Raw genomic sequence first — 18,168 nt, forward strand, 5'->3', positions numbered from 1 at the left:
TTGCACACAAGTGCATGGCACTCAATCCTCTATTGCAATCTAAACACAATTGGCATCTTGATAGAGAATATTTTAGTAATTTGGAAAACTGTGAACAAATGATTTTGGTCAGTCTCAAAAACCATGAAAAAAGTTTGGTTTTTTTTTCCCCCCAAGATACGTATAGTAATACCTTTTACAAGTTTTTATTAATGTGCAACTATTCACTCTAAACACGCTACTAAGGTGCTAAGAGTTTTATTGAATGATTGTTGAAGAAAACATCAAGTAATTACACAGACTTTTCTTTATACAGTTGCTTTAACTGCAGTTTGTCAAGTTATTTTCAAATAAAAATGAAGGATTGAGTTGAAGATACTACATTGGTTAAATAATAGAGAAACAGTGAATATTGCTGGGTCATTATATACACATTTAACATTTTTAAGCATGGCGAAATTATGGACAGTTGGGCATCTCCACAAACATGCCATAACATCATGCTCATATGTTTTTATAACGTTCATTTTCATATAAAGAGGTAAACATTATATCTATACAGTTCTCACTAATTTCATAAGTAGAGAATACTAGTAGTAGCAGTATTAGTAGTACAGGGTGGGCCATTTATATGGATACACCTTACTAAAATGGGAATGGTTGGTGACATTAACTTCCTGTTTGTGGCACATTAGTATATGTGTGGGGGGAAACTTTTCAAGATGGGTGGTGACCATGGTGGCCATTTTGAAGTCGGCCAATTTGGATCCAACTTTTGTTTTTTCAATAGGAAGAGGGTCATGTGACACATCAAACTTATTGGGAATTTCACAAGAAAAACAATGGTGTGCTTGGTTTTAACGTAACTTTATTCTTTCATGAGTTATTTCTAAGTTTCTGACCACTTATAAAATGTGTTCAATGTGCTGCCCATTGTGTTGGATTGTCAATGCAACCCTCTTCTCCCACTCTTCACACACTGATAGCAACACCGCAGGAGAAATGCTAGCACAGGCTTCCAATATCCGTAGTTTCAGGTGCTGCACATCTCGTATCTTCACAGCACAGACAATTGCCTTCAGATGACCCCAAAGATAAAAGTCTAAGGGGGTCAGATCGGGAGACCTTGGGGGCCATTCAACTGGCCCACGACAACCAATCCACTTTCCAGGAAACTGTTCATCTAGGAATGCTCGGACCTGACACCCATAATGTGGTGGTGCACCATCTTGCTGGAAAAACTCAGGGAACGTGCCAGCTTCAGTGCATAAAGAGGGAAACACATCATCATGTAGAAATTTCGCATATCCAGTGGCCTTGAGGTTTCCATTGATGAAGAATGGTCCCACTATCTTTGTACCCCATATACCACACCATACCATCAATTTTGTTGTTCCAACAGTCTTGGAGGGATCTATTCAATGTGGGTTAGTGTCAGAACAATAGCGGTGGTTTTGTTTGTTAACTTCACCATTCACATAAAAGTTTGCCTCATCACTGAACAAAATCTTCTGCGTAAACTGAGGGTCCTGTTCCAATTTTTGTTTGCTCATTCTGCAAATTCAGTGCGCCGATCTGGGTCATCCTCGTTGAGATGCTGCAGTAACTGGAGTTTGTAAGGGTGCCATTTGTGAGTAGCTAATATCCGCCGAAGGGATGTTCGACTAATGCCACTCTCCTCAATCTCCCCCGTGGCTCCATGAGACATGGAGTCCACCACAGCAGCTTGGTTGGGAGATGGGTTGGCCGATAGGGGTTGCTGCAGAGAACCAACCACCACACTGGACGGTTTATCAGCCCCACCCGGAGGTGCAATTAAGACCAGCTGGTCAGGCACCTGAACACTTCTGGGTGGGGTATAAAAGGGCCTGCCTCCCAGCAATCAGGGCCAGAATCGGGAGGAAGAGGACGAGGTTGCCTGGGAGGAGTGGTGGAGCAGGAAAGTGTTGGTTTGGTGTGGGTTTTGTGCCTGGGACTGTGTTGGGCCGGTGGGACATGGGGAAGGCGTGTGCCTACGGCTGAAGAGCAAAAAATAAAAAGTCTTGAGTGTGAACACATGCCTCTGCGTAGTCTGTGCCGGGTCGGGCGCTATATAGCGCCTTTATCACAATATATATATGTGTGTGTGTGTGTGTGTGTGTGTGTGTGTGTATATATATATATATATATATATATATATATATATATATATACTATATATATATATATATATTGTATATATATATATATAGTATATGTATATGTGTATATACTGTATGTGTGTGTGTGTTTCAACTGCCGGGGATGTTGTCAAAGCAGTGAAGTCTCGGCTGCATGCACACTGTTGACATTTAAAAAGAAATATTACATTCTCTTAATTGATCCTGTCAGGACCCACAGCTAACCAGTCAGTAAAGCATTCATGAAATAAATAAAATGACAGCCGTTGTTGGAGTGAAGTTTGATGTTAACTCAGAAAACAAAAACATGAATTTAAATTTGGGTGATTTTGCACTGCAGTGACTTTGTATAGTAGGTTTATACAGTCATTATTGTCACGTACAAACTACAGTCAAATTCTTACTTACATGTTCTAATCAACACATCTAATGTTACTGCAGTGTAAACATTTTTTTGAATGAAAACAAAAAAGCTTTAAAATATGTTAAAACTTGGGTATTTGTACACTGATTTTAATTTATTTTTCAATATTTTGATTTATGAGTGTTTAACGATAAATAAAACCTAACATACAATACATTTCCTTAATGTAAATTTCATATCGTTGGAATATCGTATTGCCAAGCCTGAATTGCATTTTAAAATATGTTGTGAGAGAAGTGTATTCTCTTATGTCTGACATTTAGGCATGCCTACCATTTTGCTTTATTGAGTAACGCTGAACTTGTAAAGATGAGCAAGCTTCCTTAATCTAAGTTGCTTGATTCTAAAGAAATCTTTGTGAAATTGGACATCAAATATTTTCTTTGATTTCAATCTCCACTAATTTACACATACTGTCCAGTTTATCCAGCATCTCCTCCTCCACCCCATTATTATTATTAGTGTTTAGCAGTGCAGTTTAACCCACTCCGACTTTAAGGAGGTGAGTAACAGTGTGAGTCATATCCTGGCAGCCATGGATAAAACTTGACAGAATTCCTTAGCAAAAACAAAGAAAAAGCACTTGCTGGATTTCACTCCCACGTCCTTTTGCCACCCCCTTAAAATCTCCCACTAGGCAACGGCAGAGCTTAAAAGCTAACTGTCAGTAGTTGGCAAGCAGTTACGGTCATGTACGCTAAATTGGCTGAGATTTAGATGTGCTTGGATTTTAAATCTGAAAATGGTGTTTCGATTTCTCAGGAGCTTGTTCAGACTCTTTTTGAATCAGCTTTTCTCCCTCTTAGCAGGGAAGCTGGTAAAGCGCAGCATTAGGCCACGTTAGATTTAGAGCAAAATTGTGCTCCCTGGAAATGAAGCATCAAGTTGGAATTCCTTGGTTTTCTCTTTCCAAAAAGCTCTGAAGGGTCAGGTATGTTAAAAAGAAATGTTTGCAGTATGTTGATTGTGTTTCAAATCTTGCTGTTCTGTGGGTTATTTTTTGATTCATTTTTCTTTGTTTGTTGATAATTTGAAAAGAGATGGCTAGTTTATTACTTCCAGTGTTTTTTTCCCTTATTTTCATGCATTAATTAAATGTCTGTTAAAATATGTTGTAATATCTTAACACATGTAATCCGAATGTAGAGTATAGTTTATACCATTAGAAATAATTATTTGTTAATAAATATTATAAACATTAAAAATGGAGTTGAGCTCTCCTACTTAAACATTTGCATTTGATAATGTTTTTACACAAATATTGTGACTTTTGCTTTCCTTCTTAGTTTCCACAGCTTCATAGTAGATTTCTTTTAATGTAAGCAAAATGAATGCAGAAGTGATCATACCTAGAAATGTAACTTAAGGCATTTTTATTAAGTTGTGTGTGTGACTGCAGTGTTGGGAATGTCTGTGAATGAGTTGTATTTATTTATACCTCTGTTTTCCCATTTCGGTTTAGAATTGCCTTTACACTTTGGGGCTTTCTGATATGGTACATCATGTGGAGTTGCTTTTAGATTTTGCACCTATTTAACTTTGCTATTGTGTGCCACATTTTAAAAAATTGTATTATTTACTTCCTAGCTAATATCTGAAATTGTTTCAGTTCTTATAAATCGCCACTCTGCCAAAAAATGTGAATGAAGCAATGAATAATTTTAGGATGGGGGGTGTTTAGCTTTCTTGCACAGGTGCTATCTAAAATGTGCTAGATTTATACTGTATACATTAGTGCTGGAAGAATTACTTATAGAACAGTTCTCACCTTCTTTTCTGTATTGATTTCTTTGGGTGAGGGTTAATTTTGTTTTATTTGTTTTTATTTACTGGGATATTTTTAATCTGATTCTTAATTTATCAGTTACATGCAAATTAGTAACACAGTTTTCAGGGTAATTGAATTTACAGCATTTCATTTATACAAACACTTGAAACCGATTTTTTTTAACATGTTTCAAATCAGATTTATCAATAAGTCTCTGTCAGGTTTCTGTATTTTGCTACTGTTAGATTTGTTTCCATTAGTATAAAATAGCAGCAGTAGATGGTTGTTAATATTTTCTGAAATGTAAGATATAATAGACAAGTTATATTCCTTTAAATTACCAATCTCTCAAACTGCAAATTCATTCATTTTTTTTTAAATATCTTTTTTAAACATCCTTTCCTATTGTAAAGGGAGTCAGGTGACATGAACTGAATAGACATTATAGGCGTACATTCATCCATTTTCCAAGTCCCCTTCTGGACAGGTTTTGTGGGACAGCTGAAGCCTATCATGGCAGGCATCAGATGCAAGCCAAGAACAGCATCATGACATGGCAACCAGTCCATTGCAAGGAAAATATAACACACATACGCCTCTTTAGTACTAATCCATCTACCCTGCATGTGTTTGGACTGTGGGACAAAACTGTCCTTATTGCTGTCCTCATTATCCTCTGTTGATTAATCTGTTCATATATTTTTCTCCACTATAGGAATAATAATAATCATCATCATCCTTCTTTTTAACCCGCTTATATAGCACAAGGCTTACATCACAACTGGAGCCTATCCCAGCAAGCTTCACACGCATGGCAGGAGCAATCCCTGTATAGTGCACTAGTCCATTGCAGGACAAAGCCACACACTGGCCACTTTAACAGCACCAAATCACCTAAGTTTAATCATGTCCCAGTTTAGTAAATTTAATACAGATATTTTGACACAGAGTGGAAGCACAGAGCTGCCATTCCTGTCTTACAGTGCCAGTTTCTTCATGGACTCGACATTTTCCCCTATGAATTTCTGTTTTGACTGGTATCAGAGAGCATCAGTAAGTTTTCACTTCAAAACTGTTGGCAGTTCTTTTATTACCATATCCTAAGCAACAGCAACACATTAAAAAAACAGTAATTGGTTTGTTGTGCTTCAATCTGCTCTGTTGCAAACTTTGCCTTTTCTTATCCTGAGTGTTTTTTTTAACTGTTTTATCGAAAAGAGAAATGTGTAGGTGACTTGGCTCTTTCAAAAGCTCTAAAGTTTTTATTAAAAATACAATGCTGGTGGCATTTAATGGAATTACCAATGCATGGTTGAAGTCATTCTGTAGAATTATTACCAACTAGCAAAATACCCGCGCTTTGCAGCGACGAAGTACTGCTTTTAAATTTTTATTAAGAAGAAAAGAAAACCATTTTAAACTGAGTGAAAATATAGCAATAACTATCTGTTAAGGATCTCTTTGTATACCACGTTGTCAGTTCAGCAGTCCGGTTGTAATATGACCAAGCTGTGCACTGAGATTACTTTTTAAAATACAACGTATAGTTTTGTCCAGGAGAAAAGCAAAGTTGCCTCAAATCATTGGCAGCCTTTTGTAGGGTGTGTCCCTGAGACTTATTAATTGTCATCGCGAAGCAGAGCCTTACTGGAAATTGGAGGCATTTGAATTGAAATGGGAGATCAGAGGGTATAACGGTGATGCGAGGAATACATTCAGAGTGTGGCGCTCTGCTGTTTTTTTGTGTAGCTGCCGTCGCACAGCTTCTTCGCTGCTTTATAAATGAACACCATATAAGGCCGTCATTTCTCCATGCTTTGCGGTTCTGTACTTTTTTATTGTTCGTTTATTATGATTCTTATAGTTATTGTGTAGCTATTCGAGACTTACTTTACTGTTCAGGTACCCATTTCCTTTATTTAATCCGCGGGTTGTACGTTATTTTTTGTTTGTTTATCACGATTAGATATATTTATTGATTCCCCTCTTTAGCTGACTGCCTGCTCATATAAGGCGCTCCGCTGGTTTTTTGTGAAGCAGCCTTTACACAGCTTCTCCACTGTTTTATAAACGAACGACATATAAAGCCATCCTTTTTCCTTGCTTCTCCAAGGAAGCTGCCTTTTTATTTAATCCACGGGTTCTCCGCTGTTTTATTGTTCGTTTATTACGAATAGTTCTCTTTATATATCACACTGTCAGTTCAAGAGTCCGGTTGTAATATGATGAAGCTACGCGAGCTCACTCTTGAGAATGCAACGTATAGTTGTCCAGGAGAAAAGCAATCTAGACTGAAATCAATGGTATCGTTTTGAAGGGTCTGTTCCCGAGACTTATTACTTGTCATCGCGCAGCAGAGCCTTACTGGAAATTGGAGGCATCTGAATTGAAATGGGAGATCAGAGGATAGAACAGGGATGAGAGGAATATACATTGAGTGTGGAGAAACTCTAGAGACAGCGTGTGTATTAACTTGTGGATTTTTCTGTGAGTATTTGGTGGCAGCGTGACGAAGTTGCTTCCGCAAGACCGCGTTAGCTGTGGAGCTCAGCTCTGAGCATATTCTTTTCCTACCTTGTCAATTGTGTAATGCATTTTTTGAACAGGTGTGATGCATAGAAGTGATCTCTCGTACTGCGTTCAGTCAGTTCACGTGAGCTGCTCAACGTGTGATGTTGCGATGTCCACGGCTTTATTTAATGTTAGCTAAGGCCTGGCACTTAAAAGTTTCTCGCTACAGCAATTTTAACTCCGTTACAAAGTGATTCAAAGTCTCGTTTATACCTCGTGTCTTCTCATTAAACTTGTATCTCGCAAATAAAGTATTCAATGAAGGCATGACAAACAGCAGCGGGAGCGTGTCCATGAATTTAATTTAAACTTACAGTTTACACCGTGCTTTGTTTCCGCAGTAGCTGCACTTATGAATAAGCTTGTATGCGTTTTTCTTCAGCGCTGCTTTGGGAGCTCTTCCTTCTTTTCTACGTACCGTGGTCACAGTCATTTGACGTCATTACGTGGGTGGAGTAAGGATGTGACACGCAGCTCCGCCCCCCACGGCCATCGAGCTAACGTCCATTACAGTATATGGAGAAAAATAGGTTCCAGTTATGACCATTACATGTAGAATTTCGAAATGAAACCTGCCCAACTTTTGTAAGCAAGCTGTAAGGAATAAGCCTGCCAAATTTCAGCTTTCTATGTACACGGGAAGTTGGAGAATTAGTGATGAGTGATGAGTCAGTGAGGGCTTTGCCTTTTATTAGTATAGATTCATTTACCAGGACAGAATATGGTTCAATTTAAAGAAAGCAAAGAAGCAGATGCTTTACAAGTAGCAAAAAGAAAAAAAATTATTGGCTTATTTCGAACTAATAAAAAAGACGTAAAGGCATATGCGTATATGCAAATTTCTCAACATTACACGTGGCAAAAACAAAAAGGAATATGGCATCCAAGAAAAATTAATTGGAAAAGTGTTGCATGATTAAATATTGTATCACCAAAAGATAGCAAATGCTCTCATTTAAAATTGTTACGAGAATCGAAAGGCGCAACGTCGTATAGAGATTTTCTAACTATAGATTGAAATACGTACGGTACCTTTCAAGAAGTGGCTCGAGCAGCTGGATTATGTAAATTGGACGACTATATGTATGAAATGATGTCTGATGCCACGTCTGTAATGATGCCTGACAAATTAAGACACTTCTTTGTTTACTTAATGACAGGGGAAGTTGATGCTTTACAATTATGGGAAGCGTTCAAAGGACCATTATCCAAAAAGTCAAATGAACAAACGGGTCTTTCAATCATCAAAGAATTGTTAGAAGCAGAAGATTTAACAATGCAACAATTTGGCCTTCCACAAGAAATTAATGAATCAGAGGTAAAGAAAGAGATAAAAGCAGACGAAGATGTAACAGTGGAAGACCATAGTAAAATATATCAGGCAATGTACTCACAATTAAACGATGATTAAAGATCCATTTTTGACACAATTCAAAAATGTCTCCTCGGAGAAATTAAACAGTGATTATTCTTCATAGATGGACCAAGCAGAAGAGGGAAAACATTTTTGTATAAATGTTTACTCCATTATTGCAAACAGCTATATACGGTAAAACAGCTCACAAAACGTTTAACTTACCTTTAAATATCACAGACGAAAATGTTACATTGAAGTGGGGGTTGGCGAAGCGAGCAGGGGTCATAGCCTCCTAGTATATCATTAGAACAATCACCTTTATTTTTCATTAATTTTAGAATAATCATTTTGAATAGCTCAAAATCTCCTCCCCTTGTCTATGAGGGTTCTCATATTAGGCTAACTGATGTCTCTTCAGTTGTCACTCTCCAAATGAGTGTGCGTATCTGTGTGACTGTACCCTATAATGAAGTGACACTTTGTGTAAAATTAGTTCCCTCTTAATGCCCTGTGCTGTAGTAGACACCAGCCGTCCATGACTCTGAAACCGAATAAGAAGACTGGAAGAAGTATTGATGAATATGATACAACTGCTGCGGTGGGTTGGCACCCTGCCCAGGATTGATTCCTGCCTTGTGCCCTGTGTTGGTTGGGATTGGCTCCAACAGACCCCCGTGACCCTGTGTTCGGATTCAGCGTGTTGGATAATGGATGGATGATACAACTGTACTTGCATCCATTACATTCATGTGGTGAATGCAAAGAATATTAACTGATTGATCATATCATCATGTTTTTCAAAGCAAGTCTAAATCATGATTCTTTATTTGCTAACTCTGTACTGAGCTAAATTTGTTGATAAGCAGTTGCACAATGCTGAAATTCAACTCTGTATTAGATTGACCTTTACAACCTAAATTTCCATATTCTCAGGGAGTATTTGTCTTGTTTGGGGGAATTGACTAGTATTGAAATCCTTCTGGTACACCTGCTATGGGAATGCTCACAGGCCAATCTCATTTGATATCCAAAAACACCTCATTGTAAATGTCTGGTCCAGACTTTAAACAGCTCTTCTCTATTTTTTTTTTTTCAGATTGGCCACAAAGATCCTTTTTCTTATCATTAACAAAGCGTCCTAGCTGCACCGGCAATCACACTGGTCTGTTGGTCAGTCTTCCAAACCCTAAAGAGCTGTTCATAGAATGCCTCACTTTATCCAATGACTCCAGGTATCCTGGAACTAGGTACACTTGTGAGTAACGCCAGATAGTCTAAGTGCAGCATATACCTTTCGTATGCAGATGAAATTAGTTATCAGACTAGTGTAACACTTGACTCTAAACCTTTGGCTTCTGTGGATGAGCCAACAAGAATTTTTCACCAAAAAGTTATCATCTAAAAAACATGCCTCTGGCTTCACAATGTGTTTTTTTTTTCTTCTTCGCTATCTAGTAATATTGTCCTGACCTTATTTAAGAAATTATAAATAATTAATTTGGATTAGTCTTTCTGTGGCAAATCAATTTTGACCAGTTTGTTAATGCAACACATAACTGAAATATAAGGTTTCTGTTTCTGTACTGTATTAAAAATATCAGTTAGTGTATCTACAACAAAATAGGAATTCCTCTTCCTAAACTGAATAAAGATACGACTATAAAAAAAGGTATTATAGTCATACTTCCCATGAGAAAATGGTAAAAATGCTGAAGAAGTATTTTGCTGTTCTTTAGATCAGTGGCATCTAGGGACTTCCTGTGGCTGCGAGTTTTTGTTCCAACTAAATTCCCGATAAGTGATGATAATTCGTAATATTGATCTCATTTAGTTAGCTGTTCTTTTTTTTTTCTCTTCTCTTATTCTGCGTTCAGAAAACCACAGCAATATGATTTTTACTCTATAAGACATTTAGGAGGAGGTTGGGAGCATGATACTTAATTCTTATTTATTGTTTTCCTATTATTTTTGACTTTTTCTGTGTAGTCTGCTCCTTTCACTCTATCCTAATTTTTAAACAAGCAAAGCTGACACACGGGCGAACAGCACTAAATGATGAAAGGATAAAACTGCTTCAGTGTCAGACCCAGTAATTAGTAAACAATGGAAAGGCAAGATGGAAATCAGGATTAACATAAATAAAAAGTAATAAAATGTATTATCTACATATAACTACTTAATTTTATTAAACAGTATTAACACACTTTCTTTTGTAATTTCTTCTTTGACCCCAAAACACAGAAATTGGGAAGTAACAATTCACTTAATTAGATCAGGAGTTCAATTAAAAATATGTTGATTGAAACAAAACCTGCAGTACGTGAGGGTCCCTGGGACTGAGTTTGGAAACCATGGCTCTAGATCTTCGTCTATATATGTTTAAATCATTTTCTTTTAAGTGCCTGTATTTTTCTTTAACATAATCAAGGACAGTGTGTTTTGTCTAAACTATGGGTTCACTGCCTATTGCATTTAAAATATTTGAATTTCAATCTTGTGTCTTTTTGTTCCTGTTTGTTTCAAATTCCAATCCACACCTGGAAATGTGTCTGCATTGAATTTACCTACTCTCTGTGCTCCAGGCGTTTTCACTCCAGTATTCTGCACTTTCGTCTACATCCAAAAACATGCAGGATAGATTAACTGTCAATATTAAGTTGCCTGTGTGACAGTGTGTGTCAGCCCCTTGCTACTGGGTCCTTCCAGGAGCCTCTTGAACCCGAGGGATGAACCTATCAAATGAGGACACACATGCACAGCAATGGTTAGGTGCATAAAGTTACAGTGCTTTTATTAAAAACTATCAAAAAGTTCTGGAGCAGTGCAGTGCTCAAACTCATCATCAATAAATAAATAATCCATAAAAACCGTGATTGTCCATGAGTTAAAAGTCCAGGGTTTTAAAGGAGAGCAGAACCATCACAGTCATTAGGTTATTGTTCCAACTGAAGATCCACCACAACTTCTAGTTTGACTCCCCGGCTCATTCGTTGTTCACTCAGCCGGCGGAGACACCAGCAGCCATGGTCTTCTCCAACCTGTCCCCCATCTTAGCTGCCTCCAGCTTTGTCAACCTGACCACTTGGGGTCAGTTGTCATCCTATTATCCTTCTTGCTGTCTTGGCATACCTTGGATCCTGCTCCTCTAGAATAATCAGCAAGGACAATCCGCCCCTAAAGCACCAGTGCTTTGTTCCATTGCAAGCCTACGTGTAGATGCGCTCTGTCTCAAACACCACACCAACAACAACAACATTTATTTCTATAGCACATTTTCATATAAATAATGCAGCTCAAAGTGCTTTACATGATGAAGAAAGAGAAAAAAGACAATAAATAAGAATTCAAATAAGGGAACACTAATTAACATAGAATAAAAGTAAGGTCTGATGGCCAGGAAGGACAGAAAAAACAAAAAAAAAAAACAAAAAAAAACAAACAACTCCAGACGGCTGGAAAAAAAAATATCTACAGGGGTTCCAGGCCACGAGACCACCCAGCCCCCTCTAGGCATTCTGCCTAAAATAAATTACCGCAGTCAGTCCTCATGGTTTTCAGGGTTCTCATGGAAGAACTTGATGATGACGGTCATGTGGACTTGTGGCCTTTAGTCAATCAGTGTAGGGACATCATGGTGCTTTGATAAGGTGGTGGTGGAGCAGATCGCCACACCCGAAAACCGTCAAAAAAACAGAAGAGAAAGTAGGGGTTAGTACGGATTTTGAATATGAATACCATGAATAATAATGATAAGTAATTGAATATACAGAGCATCAGGATTAAATTAAGATGAAAAAGCCATGTTAAAGTAATGCGTTTTCAGCAGTTTTTTTAAAGTGTTCCACTGTATTATCCTGGCGAGTTCCTATTGGCAAGCTATTCCAGATTTTAGGTACATAACAGCAGAAAGCCGCCTCACCACTTCTTTTAATGTTAGCTCTTGGAATTAACTGGTAGAGCAGCTTCCCATCTGATGCTTCAGGACACTGCCACCCCAAGGATTCATATGGTGCACTCCACAACTAAGTGCGCAAAAACATGCACATGATTATAGGTCCTCTCCTCTGTATTCTGAGGGTCAGGGCAAAAGGATAAGATGCCAGGAAATAGCCTCAATCACCTTGCACATATAATGACGTGCTTGCTGCTTCATTGAATAGTTTCGGCCATATTTAAAATCTGAGGGTTCAGTCAATTCTCTTCCCAACAAGTGACCTACCATGTACACCATCAACAAATCGTCTGTCATCACCCCTTTGTCTCAAAATTATTGAATCATGTGTTGACCCTGGCCACTGATCCATGATACTGTATTTGTCAGTCTCTTCTTGACTTCACAGATGGCTTGACTGTTAATGGAGTATCACTGCTCATGGTTAACAAAACCAGCATCATTCTCGCTAGGTGCCTATCACACTATGAGTGCAGTCAGTTGTTCCAGTTACATTAGAAAAACAGACAATGCTGCAGGTTGCCATTTTATATTGGTATTTTTATGTTGACAGAAACATTTGTTCTATGTATGTAAACCTATTCCATGTGGAAGGTGAATGTTATTCATGTTATGGTTAATGGCTTCCAGCACAGCGTGCATAATGGAGCTGAAGCTTGACTCAGATATTCCTGACCTGTCAGCCAGTTCCCCAAGAACTGACAATAGGTAGCCAATATATACTGGAAAAAAAACATAAGTTCTTCAGTGCAAATGAGGCAGCATTGGCCCTTTTATAGGGAAACTAAAAAATAGTTTATAAATCATGTTAATCATTTTTGAAGTTTTAATTTTTTGTCACTTCAACGCACATGATAATAATGCTTCCATGATCTGAATTATGTGCGTGAGTCGTGATTTAGCTGGTTTGGCTTCATTTCCCAACTTGAGCAAGAGTGCTGTCATTTCCCAGTTTCTCAGAGTTGAGTTGTTGTGTAGTCATAGATCAGAATTGCCATAAATATACACAAGTTATCCTGTCAAGTTTTCTTCTATAAATTCTGACTTTTTGAGTGGCAAAAGTTTGTGTATAATCATGTTTTATAAATCTTACCCCTAGTCCATTTACTGTATTTAATTTCCAAAACTCATTCATTAGTCAGAAAATTGTGGTATTATTTCTTGAGAGATATGTTTTGCTGTAATATTTTTCTTGCATTTTATAGATGTTATTATTATAGATTTTTAATAAAAGGTATATTGCTTGGTGACATATGACACTGTGGAAGTGAGATTTTTTGTATGTAATGGACTGATCTAGTATTCTTTTTTTGGCATATTAGGCTCATGCTCTGATGGATAATAAAACTTACATGTCCTTGCAGAGCAAGTTATTGCATAGATGATAATGGATTCCGAGGTTAGCGCATAACATATTTGGTGCAACCTTGCATGCTGTGATCTTCTTGCATACTGAATAACATAGTAGTTTAAAATAGGACATTATCACATACATCCAGAAAATAGTGTCAGAATACAATAATATATTATTTCTTGCAAATGGTATGTATATAGTAATGGTTTCCTTGACTTTATTCCATGGTTTCCCTTTTTTAAATGTGCATACATACATACATATATGTATGGTATGTTTTGAGCTTGAAAGGTGCAGTGCTTATTTTGTAAGCAGATTTTTTTTAAAATGAAGTGTACTTAAAAATGAATTGAATTAAAAGTTTATAGCATGCATGGTTGTATTATGTTTTTTTCTGAAACAACTCAACATTAATTAAAAAAAACTGCAATATCCTGTACAGTGCATCATTACATTTCTAATGGCAGAGAACAATATACATTTAGAGATTATTTCTTACAGAGTTAAAGTTTACCAGGCCCAGTCCCACTCATATGGCACAATCTAGAGATGAGCTGTAGAATTCCATTGCAACAGAATGTGTCTCAAAGTTGACGTAAACCCTGTTTGGCCATCAACATTGATCCCTTCCTATCTCATTATTGTTTCACTGCTAGCAAAAGCAGTCTGTTCCATTAGCAGCTGTAATTGGTTGCTAATTAAGAAAGTAACTGGAATGAAAACCTGTAGCCACTGCTGCCTCCCAGTATTGAGTTTGACACCACTGTACTACAGTGACAAGTAATGAATCTTTCATAATAATTAGCAGACATTACATTGCTGTACACAGTCACTAATTGAAGGATGGATTTGAACATATAATATTGGTGCTTTTCAATATGTTACTTGTGTAGCCTTCTACCTGTTGTTATATATACCTAGTTATTTTTTGGAAATCATTATGCACTATCCAGTTAAAACCAGCTGTATATCTTTGGTTTGTGTCTTTTAAAATTAATTTTATTTATTTTCTTAAGCACATTTAGTCTATCCCTAATATCTTCTTCTCTCGGCTGTTCCCGTTAGAGGTTGCCACAGTGGATCTTCTTTTTCCATATCTTCCTGTCCTCTGTATCTTGTTCTGGTACACCCATCACCTGCATGTCCTCTCTCACCACACCCATAAACCTTCTCTTAGGCCTTCCTCTTTTCCTTTGCCAGGCAGCTCTATCCTTAGCATCCTTTCCCCAATATACCCAGCATCTCTCCTGTGCACATGTCCAAACCAACACAATCTCGCCTCTCTTGCTCTGTGTCCAAACCGTCCAACCTGAGCTGACCCTGTAAGGTGCTTGTTCCTAATCCTATCCATCCTTGTCATACCCAAAGCAAATCTTAACATCTTTAACTCTGCTACCTCCAGCTATGTTTCCTGTTCTTAGGTTAGTACCACCGTCTCCAGCCCATATAACATAGCTGGTCTCACTACCGTCCTGTTGACCTTCCCTTTCATTCTTGCTGATACCTGTCTGTCACAAATTACTTATAACACTCTTCTCCACCCATTCCACCCTGCTTGCACTCTCTTTTTCACCTTTCTTCTACAATCCCCGTTACTCTGTACTGTTGATCCCAAGTATTTAAACTTCTCTACCTTTGTCAGTTCTACTCTACTTCCTGATTCAGTATTGCCACATCATCCACCTTCTTTCTGTCGTTGTTTTCATTCATCAACCTCTCTAAGTACTCTTTCCATTTGCTCATCATACCCTCCTCGCTTGTGAGTACATTTCCATCTTTATCCTTTATCACACTAACCTGCTGCACATCTTTCCCAGCTCGGTCCCTCTGTCTAGCCAATCGGTACAGGTCCTTTTCTCCCTCCTTAGTGTCTAACCTCTCATACATCTCATATTACGCCTTTTCTTTAGCCTTCGCCACCTCACTCTTCACTTACGCCTTATCTCCTTGTACTGTTGTCTACTTTCTGTATCTCTCTGACTATCCCACTTCTTCTTTGCCATCCTCTTCCTCTGTATACTCTCCTGTATTTCCTCTTTCCACCACTAGGTTTTCTTTTTCCTCCTTCCTCTGTCCAGATGTCACACGAAGCACCCTTCTAGCTGTCATCCTTACTACTTCTCCTGTAGTTGCCCAGCTGTCTGGTAATTCCTCACCACTGCCCAGTGCCTGTCTCACCTTCTCCCTAAACTCAACCTTGTAATCTTCCTTTTTCAACTTCCACCATTTGATCCTTGGCTCTGCCCTCACTTTCTTCCTCTTCTTGATCTCCGACGTCATCCTACAGACCACCATTCTATGCTGCTTAACTACACTTTCCCTGTCACCACTTTACAGTCCTCAGTCTCCTTCAGATTGACTCTTCTGCATAGGATGTAGTCTATCTGTGTGCATCTTCCTCCACTCTTGTACGTCACCCTATGTTCCTCCCTCTTCTTAAAATACGTATTCACCACAGCCATGTCCATCCTTTTGGCAAAATCCACTATCATCTGACCTTCTTCATTCCTCTCCTTGACACCACACCTACCCATCACCTCCTCATCTCCTCAGTTCCCTTCACCAACATGGCCATTGAAATCCACTCCAGTCACCATTTTCTGTCCCATCCAACTCACTCCAAAAATCTTCTTTCTCATCCATTACACATCCAACTTGTGGGGCATATGCACTAACAACATTCATCATCACACCTTCAGTTTCCAGCTTCATGATCATCACTTTGTCTGACACTCTTTTCACCTCCAAAACACTCTTGACATACTGTTCCTCCAGATTAACCACTTACCCATTTCTCCTCCGATCCACACCATGATAGAACATTTTGAATCCACCTCTGATCCACCTGGCCTTACTCCCGATGTTGGCTAACAGTACTGGTGGTGGCTGTTGTTAACCCGGGCCTCGACCGATCCGGTATTGAAATCTGTATTGTTAATCACATACTAATCCGCAAAATATTACACCAGATGCCCTTCCTAATGTAACCACCTACCCTCACCAATTATCCGGGCTTGGGACTGGCATGAAGAAACTCACTGGTTTCTGGATCGCCTGTGGCTGGGTTAGTTTATCCCTAATATAAACTATTAAATTCTTGTATTTTGCTAATATTCTACTATATACTGTAGTATATATGAATTGGTTATTTTTCCTGTGTTTTTTTAGTATTAGTAGATAGTAGTACAGGCTGAATTTTATGTAAGGATTTTAAGGTCTATGAGAATACTTTGAACATAAACACTGAAATGGATGCATTGGTCTTTTGCTAGTAATTGGTTGACTTGCCTTAGCCCCAATCAACCATCTGTTCAACTTAAACCATTTTCAGCTGTGCTTCCATGCAGCCATATAAAAATAAAAATACTATTGCAGAAAATAAACTTATATAAACCTTAATCATACTGTGTAAACATAATATGATGTAATAGTAGTTGATGTAATACTAGTTGAAATACTGGGTATTGAATTATTTCTAGTTCACACCAAAATACTGTGCTTGACCCTGAGCACACTGCATTTATTAACCATGAAAATGCTTGCATTTATTGCCATCAGAGTGTTGTGATAAATATGTGTGTTTCACTGGTAAGGGGTGATTTATTAACCAGTTCCATGCAACTCTCAAAGTCTTAAAAAAACATAGGTGAATGTTAATTCTGGGTTTCAAAGTAAAAAAGAAAATGACTGATTATAACATCATTTTTTTTAGTTTAATATGAACTTTTGCCTTGTCTCATTTCATTTAAAGCATAGTTGAATGAAATCAGTGTTATAAGTCTATATGTGTGTGTGTTTGTTCTTTCCCCTTGAGTATTTTATGAATAGGCTCCATCCCTTAATGCAGTTCTGTTTTCCATAAAATCAATCCTGAATTGAATGCTGAAAATCTTCCAAAACTTTGTCACATTTACTTACTGTACTTTTATGCACTGTGACATCATCGGTTTAGTTGGTCAAGACTGGTCTCTTGTGGCTTTGTTTCACATTTGTTGTGTTTTGTTTTATCCCTCTATGCAACTTCTAATAAATTCCACAGCAGAGATTATGGAAATACCTTGAGGAATGTCCAAAACAAATAGTTAAAGGCTTACTTGATGTTTATTGGGACCTCTTATTACTTAGATATTTTTAAAGGTGTTGTGTAGAATATATAATGATTGCTAAACTAGTTAGGATATGCTTCATTAATTCAAGAACAAGTGAAACCGGGAGCATCCCTTAAACTCATGGCAAATCTACTTAACAGGGTGAAGCCTGTCTGATATTATTATTTTCACATATGCAGGTTTCTCTCTTGCTAGACAAATATCTATAATTTGTGTTTTCCAGCTCACTGGTGGAAAGGTAAATGATCAACTTAACTGCGGTGAACTGTGGTTTGCAGCTTCACTTAGGTCAGCTGTACTTGGCAAACATCAGGCGTGGTGCACACCTGTTCCACATATCAATACACTATGGTATCTTGGATACAATGTGTACACACAGTTACACTGTAAATTAAGAACATATCTTAAATATTTTAGAATATTTTAACTGAAACTTTTTCTCATTTAGTATATGCAAGTTAAAAAAAAAATGTTTGCTGCCTGTACAATTAGCGT

The 18,168-nt window shown here is 37.8% G+C and overlaps 1 protein-coding gene across 11 annotated transcripts in view; it reads left to right on the top strand.

Moving 5' to 3' along the window:
• The window catches only part of mark2b (MAP/microtubule affinity-regulating kinase 2b), a 290,583-nt gene that overhangs the window by 74,867 nt on the left and 197,548 nt on the right, over positions 1–18,168 (top strand). The window contains exon 1 of one of the 11 annotated variants that reach the window (XM_039769088.1): positions 3,283–3,493. The exons of the other annotated variants lie outside the window; for them this stretch is intronic. The gene's annotated coding sequence lies outside the window, so the exon portion shown is untranslated. Of the gene's footprint in view, positions 1–3,282; positions 3,494–18,168 lie in introns of those variants that run through there. 11 annotated transcript variants of the gene reach the window in all.

Source organism: Polypterus senegalus, chromosome 11, assembly GCF_016835505.1.
Source record: "Polypterus senegalus isolate Bchr_013 chromosome 11, ASM1683550v1, whole genome shotgun sequence".
NCBI lineage: Eukaryota > Metazoa > Chordata > Cladistia > Polypteriformes > Polypteridae > Polypterus > Polypterus senegalus.